Source organism: Planococcus citri, chromosome 3, assembly GCF_950023065.1.
Source record: "Planococcus citri chromosome 3, ihPlaCitr1.1, whole genome shotgun sequence".
NCBI lineage: Eukaryota > Metazoa > Arthropoda > Insecta > Hemiptera > Pseudococcidae > Planococcus > Planococcus citri.
The window spans coordinates 16013677-16027331 of NC_088679.1; the positions used below are offsets into that span (position 1 = coordinate 16013677).

The 13655-nt window shown below is 37.1% G+C and overlaps 1 protein-coding gene across 1 annotated transcript in view; it reads right to left on the reverse strand.

The window, feature by feature from the left end:
* LOC135841264 (nephrin-like) overlaps positions 1 to 13655 on the reverse strand; it is a 1354679-nt gene that overhangs the window by 1270970 nt on the left and 70054 nt on the right. The gene's annotated exons all lie outside the window — the stretch shown is intronic.

Sequence of the window (13655 nt, forward strand, 5' to 3'; positions counted from 1 at the left end):
CTCCAGCATTTTTCAAAAATTTGCTGGAGGCTCCAGTATTTTCCAAAAAATCGCTGGAGGCTTCAAAACGACTAGAAATCTACCTGCAGTCGACTTCATAGCGTATTGAAACGAGTTAGTTTACAGAATGAATTTCGGCTTCTCAACTCTATTTGATCAAATGTTACGGAAATTTCGAGTTTCGACAATCGACTGGAGGCTCCAAGAATTTTCAAAAAGTCGCTTCAGGCTTCAAATCAACTCAAACTCACAAACAGTCGACTTGATCGCATATTCAAGTTGAAATGCTGCGTTTCAAAAATCTGCTGGAGGCTCCAGAACTGCCCAAAACGGGTTGAAACCGTTTCCAATCGATTTAGCGGGTAGAAAATAGGATTCATCTCAAATTTCAGCTTTCCAGATCAATTTGGTAAAATTTTAGATTTTTTTCCTCATTTTTATGGCTTGAATTTGATTTTCAAAAATTCATCAAAAATCGAAAAATGCACTTGAGCACTTGAAATTTTGACAGGTGAGTGAATTTTTGCATGCTATTTCGATCTAGCTTTGTCCACTTCAGGGTGCTCGATACTACGATACTGATGTTTGATTGTGAGCCTGCTACCCAGTAGGTACCTCTATACCTATCCATGTTTGTTTATTTCTCGAAATTGTGTCGATCGATTAAAAATTTTTAAAGATACAGAAATTATTATTTTATTTTTCAAACACCCCCCCCCTCCTAACTCCAAGCAATATGTTATATTTTCTGTACAAAATACGCGCGATCTTGCTCGCTTACAGTGTTTAGGTCATCAAGGTCGCTACTCGAGTGAAAAAAGCTCGTTTACACCGTATGTTAGCCAGCGTATGTACACATGAAATGTATCGAGTACTCGTAGGTTAGGTACTCGAAATATGAATGGAAGCGAGAAGCTAGGCAGTTAGGCAGAGGCACTCGTCAAAGGTGAAAAATAGCCGCTAACATACTTTCACTATTATCTGTGTTAGATGTCTTGGGTAATAAACGCGCTAACGCTGACGAGTGACGACATAATCGCATTCGTGGCGCAAACAAAATACATGTACGTGTGTCGACCAAGTCCAAGTAGATAGGTTTAGGTAGGTAATAGGTGTATAAGGTGTATGTGTGCGACTGCGACTATATCTACAAATAATTTTCTGTTTTTTATCTATATACAGTCTTTTACTCGTACTGCATCCATAGTAAAGTACATACCAAGTGCAAGCGCCGAAACCGTGCTTATTATCTATCTACTACCTGTACCTACTACCTAGTCTACTTCGTAAGGTAGGTAGTAGGTACTATGTAGGTCTATGCGTAATTGAGACATGCGAGATACAGTTCTACAGGTGGTGTGATATCGAACAGCTGGATATGCCTCAATCGAGATCATGCTAAATTAGGCAGTCTGCGTAGTAAGTATTTATGTAGATAGTTCGTGGTTGAAGTGCTCAGAGATATTGAGAACCCCTGAGAAAGGTTTTCAAAAATATCAGAATCAGAATTCCAGATTCCAGAACAACGCAACATGATCGACAAGACCTCAAAAGAACACTTTCGGTGCAACAATTCGGGAATGGTCGGAGTAAATACAGTAAATACTTCGTTCAACTTAGTCCAACTTTGGGTGAGTGAGATACAGTGTATTTCAATGCTCGTCGGTGACTAAAAGTTTCAAACTTTCAACTTCTAAGAATCAGTTAATTGTGTACTTAATTAATACAAATAAATAAATCAAAAACGTGAAAAAACATCACGTTTGAAAGTAACTCTGAGAAAATTGAAACATCAGTACCTACACATCTGACATATGGCAACCTCGTCAACTCGTCACCTCCAATTTGGCTGAAATTAGGCTCACTGAAAATTCACCTCACCAATAGTCGGGCGGCCAGCATAAGGATCACTAGTACTCCCCTTCCGATCCTCCAGGACAACTTTTTTCTTGTGCTTTTCTTAGATTTTTGGTGAATTTTCAAAAATCAAATTTTGGCCAAAATGTGAGAAAAAATCAAAATTTTACCAAATTGATCTAGAACGCTGAAATTTGGAGTATACCCTATTTTCGACTTGTCAAATCGATTGGAAACTGTTTCAAGCCGTTTGAAGCAGTTCTGGAGCCTCCAGCAGATTTTTGAAACTCGAAATTAATTCTGCAAAATAATTTCAATACGCTATGAAATCCACTGCAGGTAAATTTCAAGTCGTTTTCGAGCCTCCAGCGATTTTTTGAAAATTACTGGAGCTTTCGGTAGATTATTGAGACTGGAGAAAATTTCATCAAATGGGGTTAGCAAGCCGAAATTTACTCTGCAAACTAATTTCGATTCAATAATTTATGAAATTAAGAAATCAACTGCATGGTGGTTTTAAGTGGTTTAGAAGCTTTCCAGCTACTTTTTGGGAATTTCAATTTTCCTAAAAACGCCATGAAACCTTACAAAAAGTCACTGGAGGTTCCAAAATTACTTGAACCCACCTGAAGTCGTCTTCAGAGCGTGTTAAAATTAGTTTGCAGAGTAAATCTCGGCTTGTTAACCCCATATGATGAGATTTTGGGGAAATTTCAAGTTTCAAAAATCTACTGGAGGCTCCAGTAATTTTCAAAAAATCGCTGGAGGCTCCAAAACTACTTAGCTGTCAGAGTTGATTTTTCGAATTTTTGAAATGGTTCATTTACTGCGACAAGTTTTCATAAAAATGGTACCTCGCGAGATGAAAATCTGAAATTTAGTTTGAATACCGAAGTCAACCTCTCGAATCGATCGCGATCACTATCGAGACAATCTAGAGCCTACAAATTAATTTTAATTTCACATGATCGGAAAATGAGTAGTTTCCTAGACAGTTTTGTGTTTGGAAAATACGTCTTTAACGCATCTATCAAAACATGTGCGGAAAACAGTTACTTTCCTCCCTAGGGAGGAAAGTAACTACTTTCCGCACGTGTTTAGATAGATGCGTTAAAGACATATTTTCCAACCACAAAACTGTTGCGGAAACTACTCATTTTCCGATCATATGAAATTAAAATAGTATACGCGACAGGATTGGACAGTAACGCGATTAACTTGTGCGATTTAAGTCGCTCGGCTTCGCCTCGCTCCTTAAACTTCGCACTCGTTAATCGCATACTTTCCGCTCCTGTCACGTAATATACTATTCCTCCAGCACACTTAAATCGCTCCAGATAGCGTTATGATTACTTTCGGCAGCCTAAAAATTTGATTCGAAGGTGTTTGGTGACGTGAAATTTCCATCCAAATCGAAAGTGACGAAATTGACGAGGTTCCTTCGAGAGCAATGAGCAATTCGAGCACCAATCAAGTGCACAAGTGCACATAGGCACAGGCACAGACAATGCGAAATTACGCTGCGTCTGCGTCTCTGCATTTATAAGCTACGTACCTCTACCTACCCACCAATCAATGGGTAAGGTAAACGTGAACAAGGCGCGAGCCTCCCGAGATGAATTTCTCTTTCGTTTTCGTTCAATCTACACACATACCCAACCATCTATGTATGTGCAGATGTACCCACCAGACAAAACGAGTGAGTATACACATATGTAGGTACACAACTATACCTACATAATTATCTTCTATTTGAATGTACGTATTGCATTTGAAGGGGGAAAAAATGAGGACAGCGATTCTCTTAGCGAAAGAACCTGTTACGAGCGGCGGTAGATTCCGTCTCATGCACCGATTCTATCCGATAGATGACCAATTCGCATCGCTTCAACTGCTCAACTGCCATTTGTGTTAGGTATTTTCCTTGCAGGGGCTCTTTCTTTCTATTCATGTGGTGGCGCGCGGCACACCTCGATTTCGACTGAGACTGAAGCGACAGATCACCATTCTGCAGAACAGTAGCCTTATGAATAGACTACCGCTGCCGCCGCCGAGTCTGGTCGTCTTCATCATCATGGTACTGCAACGCAATCTTCAAATTTCCTATCTCTGCACGGCAACGATGAACAATCGACGACGACGAGTCGAACCTTGGTGAAATTTCATTGACAACCGGTTAAAAAAAAATCAGCAAACGGATCGGTATTTTCTATTTTCATTTTTTCAATCAGATCAGCTATACGTTGCATTGTCCGTCCATCTACTCCTACCTACGACGTAGGTATTGTACTTAAATCAACTTCATACGAGTATTGAACTCGAATATATCGACTGGGTCGGCGATTAGATTTCATTAAATATTCGATAATTATGCATACGAGTGAAAAACGAGAGTGCCAGAGTAGAATTAGAGGAATGTGAGTGAAGTGAAGCCTGTCATGCCAAATCACAAGTACGAGTAAAAGCCCTAAGAAGCATCTTATAACAACACCTCACCCGTCACACCTCAGCTTATATGTAGGTACCTACTCGTGGCGCTTACCTATTCTAAAGAGTGATATCAATGCATAAAATACACAATACACATACGTACTCATACGTAAACGCATTGGTATTATTATAAACAGGACAACAATACGTGATAAACATTCGATAGATGATATACAATATACATTGGTGTTTACCAAATTAACACTGAAAAATGTACGTATTCATACGATAGTAATGTACGTAGAATGCAACGTCTTTGCAATATGCATGTATTACACATGCTGTATCGTAGTTTTACGACTACGAGTAGGTATAGGGTAGGTAGGTACACATTCACAGACATGGCGAAAGATACTCGTATACGTATTACTTAGTTACGTTTACTTACGTACAATACACAATATGTATGTACGTAAGGTTATCTACGAGTAAACAGGAGCGGTGGACCCCCCCCCTCCTCGGTCGTCAAATTTTGCACGAACAGCACATTTTGGGAAAGTTGAAAAATTTTGAAAAAGTCAGCGAATAAAGTTGGCAAGTTTCAGTAGCGGATTTTGGGCCCCAAATGTACTCGTATCTATATTTGAGTCATGTAGTAGGTTTAAATATTCAACTCAAGTGTCTTAATTATTTATATCACGGTATTTCAAAGTGACTCGATATATTACAGCTTCCGAGGGACAATGAAGCTGGGAGGGCATGGTTGGTTCATGATTCTTCTATCTCAAATCGTCAATTTTTTTGAACTTCATGATTCAGTTTCGGTATTTCTTGTCAGATAAGAAACACTTTTCACTCACTTCTTGAATTACAAATTCTCGAGCATTTTCGACCTACCTTCGGTAGCGTAGAATTTTTTTTTCTAGATTACTCTATGTAGATATTTGGCAAAATATTTAAAAAACATAGGTATTCAATTTTTTTTACAAATCATCAAGTTAGAAAACTTGTCTCGCATTATTTCACTTCCTAAATTATGAACTTTCAAAAACTATTGCTTTCGCTGACTGTGCTCAGATTTAAAATCTCTGAAAAGCGATCAAATCCAAAAAAATATTTTTTTCCCCGTGCATTCAAATCCAAAAAAAAACACTTTTTTCCAATCTCTTGGATTAAAAAAATCTCCAAAACTTCTGTCCTTGCTTCGCTCGGACCACTTCACATTCTTTTTCAAAACTTGAAATTTCCGAAGAACTCACACCACAATCTGAAAGGTATTAAATTCAGAAAAATCTACACTAACCTCCTCTCCAAACTGGTCGTAAAAATTCTTGCAATTATACACGCCCAGCAAAAAAAAAATGTGAAAAAAAAGTTGACTCATCAAAAATATTGCATGTTCTGGGTGTCCACTCATTTCTGGAAATGATTTTCCCTGACTTTTCCAGGTTTTCCAGACCATTTTTCTCAATTTTCTATGCTCACCCCGTACTTTGATTTTAAAAAAAAAATTTGGGGGGGAGTAATTTTTTTTCATAAGCTTCTCTTCAAACTGGATACTTCTTCGGATATAAAAAACAGCTCAACTTTGATTATTAACTTTTCTAATTAAAAATAAATAAAACATGCATCCATCAAGTTTGGCCAATTGATAAAATATCTATGTATTCATATAACTTATGAAAATTTTTCTTTTCTTTTTTTGATTTTTGAAGGCCTCAAAATGTGAAATTTGTTCATTTTAAAATGAGAGACAAATTGGCCCGAGCGAAGCGAGGGCGAGAACTTTCAAAAATTTTCATTTCAAGATGCCTGAAAACGAGTTTTTTTTTTTGAATGCGAAGAGTGTTTATTTTTTGGTTTTTTAAATTTTAATATTGGAATGGATGTTTTTTTGAAGGAAGTTTACTCTTGAAAAAGAAAAGAGAACAAGCTCGCGCGAAACAAGGGCGGAAGCTTCTCAGAATTTGAGTTTCGAGAGTCATAAAAACGAGTTTTTTTTTTAATGTGAGGACGAGTAGCTTTTTTTTGGCTTTTAAAATTTTAGAATATTTGAATTATGTTTGGTTTTTCTAGTGAGGACGAGTAGTTTTTTTTTTACTTTTAAAATTTTAGAATATTTGAATTGTTTTTTTTTTGAAGGAAGTTGATTTTGAAAAATAAAACAGAACAGGCTCAAGCGAGGGCGAAAGCTCTTGTAAATTTGTATGTATTTCGAGATGCTTAAGAACGATGTTTTTTTCGTGAGGAGTTCATTTTTTGGCATAAAAACTTGATTTTTATAATCTAGAAATGTTCATGTGGTCTTTGAAAAAGAAAAGAAGCCCGAGCGAAGCGAGGGCAAAAGCTTTTGAAAATTTGCGTTTCGAGAAGTGAAAAACAGTGTTTTTCTTTCATCACAGGTCCTTATTCAGAATTTTCAATTGATCGTTTTTTCAAAATTCCAGGGATTTTGCGTGAAAATTACGAAATTCCCTGACTTTTCCAGACCGACCAAATTCCCTGACTTTTCCAGGTTTTCCAGACCTGTGGACACCCTGTTATTTTTACCTTTGAAATTGGAAAATTTCAAATGCTTTTTCCTTCGCTCCGCTAGAGTCAACAATTCGACTTCCTTTTTAAAAACAACAATTTCAAGAAGTATTAATTCAAATCTGAAATAATACAGAAAAATTCAATTTCACACATCAAAAAGTAACTTTTCATTGCCTCTTGGATTTGAAAATTTCCAAAGATTTCGCCCTTGCTTCGGAGTACTCATAAGAATTTCTTTGTGAAAAATTCAAAAAATTCACAAAGAAGAAAACTTCCAAAATCTTGCTCAAATCAACGTACGTTTTCAAATTTTCCATCAATGTTTCGGCGCAACATTGAGGGAAATGAAGGGGATTTTGGTAAAAATGGAGTGAATTTGTTTACAAAACGATGTCTCACATGAACAATTATACTAGCTTTGCGCCCATTTTCTCAAATTTGGGATTTTCTGTCCGATTATTTTGCCACCTAGGTCCTGAATCCTAATCGTCAAGTCCGTCACATGGCAAGTTTTGATAAAATTTCCAACTTTTGGCCAAGTTGGCAAATTTTAGTGAAATCTACAAAATTTAAAACATTTTAAGACTCAATATAATAAATATTTCTTGACAATTGCAAATGTTTGGTTGTTTGATTATCATACGTGCATCTCCTTGGGATTCCGGCCGTTGTCGCACGTCTACCGTGGGAGGGGGAGAGGGAAGAGGGGTAAGGAAATTTGGAAAAATTCAAGTCATTAAATTTGGGGAAATCGAGTCTGCAAATTTGTGCCCCCCCCTCACGATCAAACGTGAGGCTTCATCGCTGTCCCACTTATCTTATGTCTTGAGCTACCGACGACACGACTTTCAATCACAAATGGCTCAATTAAAGACACGGGGCGACGAGCGAAGTATGTAATGAGTAAAAATTGTACCGACTCAACGTTTAGGCCAACAGCTCGTATAATTTTGCAATAATTCAACTACCGGACGCGTATTAACGTAAAATATACCAACACGTACAGGTATATTATAGGATCGAGTATTTCGGCTAATTTATTCGCGGCCACCTAATTAATGTGAAAACCCTACAACAACACCGCTTCCAGTTGCATACGACTTACGAGAGTAATTTGATAGGTAGGTAGTTGAATTTGGCGAAGAGCACGCAGCTCATATGCAGAGACGAGAGGATGGAGGCCAAAGACGAAAAGAAGAAAAAGCGTAAACCCAACTTTGCAACTTGCACATAGCCACTAGCTACAGCTAGTGCTATAAACTTACAGACTTGCCAAAAACCTCGTATATGTACAATGTATGTAGGTACATCTACACAGATAAGTAAACGTATACGTATCTACTACGTAGTACCTACCTACATACAACACGTAAAAATAGTGTTGTACCTACACAGTACATAATAATCACTTAACAGCATATACAATGTACATACATTGATATAAGTGTAGCGTACATGTAATCGGCGGAGTGGTGCAGTCGCTGGGACTAGCTAGAGCCACAGGTACACCTCCTAAAATACACCGGTAGGTAGCAGGTACTATTACCTACCGTCGCGCCTGCCTGTTAGGTACACCTAGTAGGTACCTATATACTACCTAGTTACATATTAAAGGTCACACTACGAGTTAAACGTATTCGTCACCTTTAAAATACTCGTCTTAATAATAATTAACGTTGAAAAATTGGAGAAAAAAAAAGAAGGAAAAAAATAGTTCACGGTAACGCGGATCGTTGAAGAAAAGTCGAGAAAAAAAATACGATACCCGGCACGTTCAATATCATCGCTTAGGGCTGCGTATGCGGTAATTAAAATTCGAAAAATGAAAACACCTTCGGAGATGCCGAATTGAAATTACGCGTATGTAGGTAGGGTAGAGTAGGTAGAGCAGGGATCAGAGGAAGGAATACCAAGTCGAATACCTACCGAATACAATGATGATGATATGGTAACGACCTACAACAAGTCCGCGGCCATCGGCTCAGGCTCGGGCTCGCGTCGTAATGAGAATGCCGAGACTACGCCGCACCGCCTCTCAAGTACGGCGGCGTATCGCTATATACGAGTAGTCTCTGTATCCGTAAATACCGCAAAAATTTAACTAATAATGGTTCATCATACTCGTATCTACAACAATAATATCCACGCTCGAAGTGTAAGTAAACCTATTATACCTGCTACCTAGCAGGCCAGCACTAGTTACCGCAGAAATGCAGAACGGAAGAGAGTAAAAAAAAAAACTTGGGATAACCTTCTTAATGACAGCGGTGTGCATCTGCTGGTTTTTTTTCCTCTTCTGCCTTCTTCCTCTCAATGTCAACACTCGACAGGCAAACAGGCCAACAACGAGGCAACGACGCGACGCATATCATTACCTATTTGTAGCTATTCGTATACCTATTACTAGTGCTGTGCGCCGCCGCTGAGGAAACCTCACGAAAAGTCTCCCAGGAATTTGGATTGAAAAATTTAGTCTCAATGGTAGCCCTTGGCCCAAGTACCACACCATTAAAATTTCATCTGCCAGTTTTCAGTTTTGCTCCTACGATAAAATTTTGAATTGAAACCTGGTCGTTAGGGTAGTGGTTTTGAAAATTTCAATTTCAAATTTTGCTGTAGGAGCTTGACTCAAAACTAGCGGATAAAATTTTAATGGTGTGGTATGGTGGTACTTGGGCTAAGGGCTACCACTGAGATCACTTTCCATCTAAATCCGGGGGGGGGGGGGCAATTCATGAGGTTCCCTTCGAACAATACTCCTTCACACGAAAATTCACAGCCAAGTACCCACACTGATTGCAAGAGAATAGGTATTTGCCTCTTGCTTATTAGCTGCTTTAATGCTTTAGATATTCTTTTAAAATGATTCTTCAACAACTCTTGATGGCATGATCAACAATAATTAAATCTCACCTTAGATATTTTCACCATGAGCTCAACGTCGCTGCTGACCAAAGAAAGATGAGGAACATCAAAATTAAATTAAATTCTTATTAAAAGATGTTTGGAGGAAAACCTTGATAGAGTTCGCCAGCTTCTTCTACTGAACCGATTTCAACAATTTTTTTTAAACGTTCCTTTTGATGTGTATAGATATGTCATGTGTCATGTCATCAAAAAAAAAAATCAAAGATTATGAAATTAAGGGCTGAAAAAATTGAAAAAACACGTTTTCTATTGTGTTTAAACAATAGAATTTTGAGGGAAAACCTTGATCGAGTCCGCCAGCCTCTTCTACTGATTACAACGAATTTTTTTTTAAAACGTTCCTTTTGACGTGTATATGATATGTCATCAAAGAAGAAATCAAAGATTATGAAATTAAGGGCTGAAAAAATTGAAAAAACACGTTTTCTATTGTGTTTAAACAATAGAATTTTGAAGGAAAACCTTGATAGAGTCTGCCAGCCTCTTCTACTGATTACAACGAATTTTTTTTTAAAACGTTCCTCTTGACATGTAGATATGTCATCAAGAAAAAAAAGTATTTCTATTTCTCAAAAACTGAAATTTGAGACCTACTGAAATAAAACAAGCCATCAGCTATCCGCTGATTGCAAAAGAGTTTTTGCTTTTTGTTAGGAGGGGTTTTTCCGTTTTTTTTTTTTTTGTAAATTTGATCGAATTTGCAAAAAAAAAAAATGAAAGAAAAGAAAACTGAATAAATAAAGCTTCTGGCTTTTGCTTTGGCAAGCTTTCAAGTTTCAGCTTTAGCTTTCAACCCCCCCCCCCCCAACTTCCTCAGCTTTCAGCTAGCTGTCCTGCTTTCCATCCCTATTATGTACATTCAGTGATAATTAGCGTAATTCAATTAGCAAAAGAATAAAAAAACATCACACATCAGTCATCACACATTTTCACATTTCGTCAAAACGTCGCCTATAAGTATACGCAGCGATGACCTCACGACGTAGACTCTATGCACTCTCCTATCCAAATCACATAATGGGTCTCTCCGAAATACTGTTCACTGATTAGCTACTAACTAAAAAAAAATAATAATCAATTGCAATAGCCCTAAAAAAGATAAGGTTTTGCACTTAGGATACGTTGTAAACCATTCAGAGTGAAAAGGGGGGAAGGATACAGTAGTGTAAACAGAGTTCTCTCAAGGAGGGGAGGGGAACCAAATTTTTAGACGCTTTGAAAAAGCGAAATTGGAGGTCATTTTTTGAAAACTTGCGTAATGTATGATAATTTTATAGAAATGAAGGTAAAATTACTGCTCAAGTGAAGTGAGAGCGAAAATTTTTGAAAAAAATAGGTCTAAAAAACAAAAAAAAAAAGTTTATTATTGCATGTATTATTTCAAATTTTCACTCACCAGGTCGGGGGAGGGGTTAATGGCTCAAGTCACGTCCCTCCCTTAGCTCCGCCACCATTGGTAGGGTTTCTATGCTTACTTGGGATACAAATTTGACTAGCCTACCTCAGATTTTCATTCAACAGGAGTGAATTACTCCAGCGTACTCATTAAGTACTCATTGACAGAAATATTGTTCAAACTCGAATTTTTTTCTTGAAATATTTTATTTTTTCAAAATTGTACTTTAGAACTGAATTTTAATTTTTTATTGACACATTTTAGCTGATTTGCATATTGGAGCAGTCCGAGCAAAGTGAGGAGCATGAGTCAAAAAAGCGAGCCCCGAAGGGGCAAGAGGCCTGAGCGAAGCGAGGGCCAGGGCAAGCAGCACGAGCAAAGCGAGTACGCGAGTCGGTGTTGCGTTAATACCACATAATAATTGTAACAAACAGCTATGCGCTGATTGCAAGAGAATTTTTGCTTATTGGCTGCTTTAATGCTTTAGATATTCTTTTAAATGATTCTTCAACAACTCTTGATGGCATGATCAACATAATCAAATCTCACCACAGACGTTTTTACCACAAGCTCAACGTCACAGCCACGGAAAGAATGACAAGGAACATCAAAATTGAATTAATTAATATTATGTACCATAATAAAATTGTAACAAGTAATCAGTGATTCGCTGATTGCAAGAGAATTTTTGCATTTGCCTTTTGCTTATTGGCTACTTTATTAATGCTTTAGATATTCTTTTTAAATGTTTCTTCTACAGCTCCTGATGACATGATCAACATAATCTCACATCAGACGTTATTTACCATTGATTCGGAAATAAATTTTTCATGTCATTCTTTGTTGATAGAAGTAGGACTCCATTTCTATAAAATTGAATTCAAAAAATAATTTAATACATAGCAGTTAATCCAGGAGACAATGGTTTGGTTTTCGCAGCTGACGTAAAATGTGAAGATGGATCCTATCATGTGCCTCATTACCAAAATTGCTGTTATTTTAGCATCAGACGAGTCTTAGGAAGACATCTGATGAGGCTGGAATATGTTCCCCTTTCCGTTATGTTTTTTAATCTCTCTTTCTCTAAATAAAAAAAAATATGGATTAAACAGAAACTCGACTCTAACCTTTTGGGATTTTTTTGTCAGACCATCAGCAATACCAAAAGGCATGATTAGTGAAGATGGCGTTGAAATTGCTCGGGATCCAAAGTAGCTCAGCTCAATTATATGTGAAGTGTGCGTTTTCTTAGCGGAGCTTTGTGTATTCAAAGCTCAAAAATTGACTTGATGATGAGTCGCCAAAAAAACTTCTATAATATGTTATAGGTACATGAAAGAAAAGTACGAATCAGAATAAAACTAATGAATAATGATTATTAAGTAAGTACTTCATGTTTTTTTTGATTAGCATTGGTAAATGGAAAATACTTAGATATAATACTAGGTAATTACGTACATTAGTATTGCTGGTAATAAACAAATAAATGTTTCCAAATTTTCATTTATTTATTTATTTTTTTGGCATTTGAAACTTACCTAAATGAATGAGAAATGAATAAAGTCATCTTTGCGACCTATCAAAATGCATTAAAAATTTCAAGAGAAAATCCAATTTCTCAATGAATGTGAGTTTTGAGCTCAAGACAAACAAATCTTGAGAGTTGTGACCCGACTTTAAGGCCACCCTGTATTTTGACGAAAAATGTTTTGAATATTTCTGGAAAATTTTGAACTCAAAATTGAGTCTTGATTTCAAGATCGGCTAATTGAGAAACCGTCATGTTCATGTCATGTGACCTATCGAAATGGGCTGAAATTACACGAGGAATTCAAATATTTCAACCAGAATATTATAATGTGCAATATTTCTGAGGAAATGAAAAATTCATCTTCTTTCTAAGCTTTTTTGAGAATTTTTGAAGAATTTCAACATTAAAATGATAAAAACGCAATTACCCACCAAAAAATGGTTAAAGTTCAATTCATCAACCAATCGGTACATTTTTTACATTTTTCTAGCTACTTATTCTACGTAGAATAAAAATTCACTTTCCGTGTTATTCTACATTTTAACAGAGCACAGGTAAAGTACCTACCTGCCTACCTATCTACAGGACTCGAGGACATAGACCAGAGACGAAGACAGAGTAGACGACGAAAAGACGCGACTTGATGCAGGAAGTGTGAAATGTGAATCAACAAGGACGTCAAGAAAAACAAGTGTAAAAAGTATAATACCATTTTGTGTATTCATTATACTCGTATCTATCTATACACGGTACGCGTCTAGTTGATAGCTCGCTACCTATTAAGTTGCTACCCCTGGGCTTTGATGCGCTGATCATTCGCTACGATCGATCGATACTAGCGCAAAGATCCGGCTCGGCGTGACACGATGCAATTTCGGCTTCGAGATTTGTATCTGTTATCTGTGGGTACGAATAGTACTGGCTGCTGGATACTTGATGGGTAAGGATATTAGCAGAATATCTTTAGCTGTCTCTGTC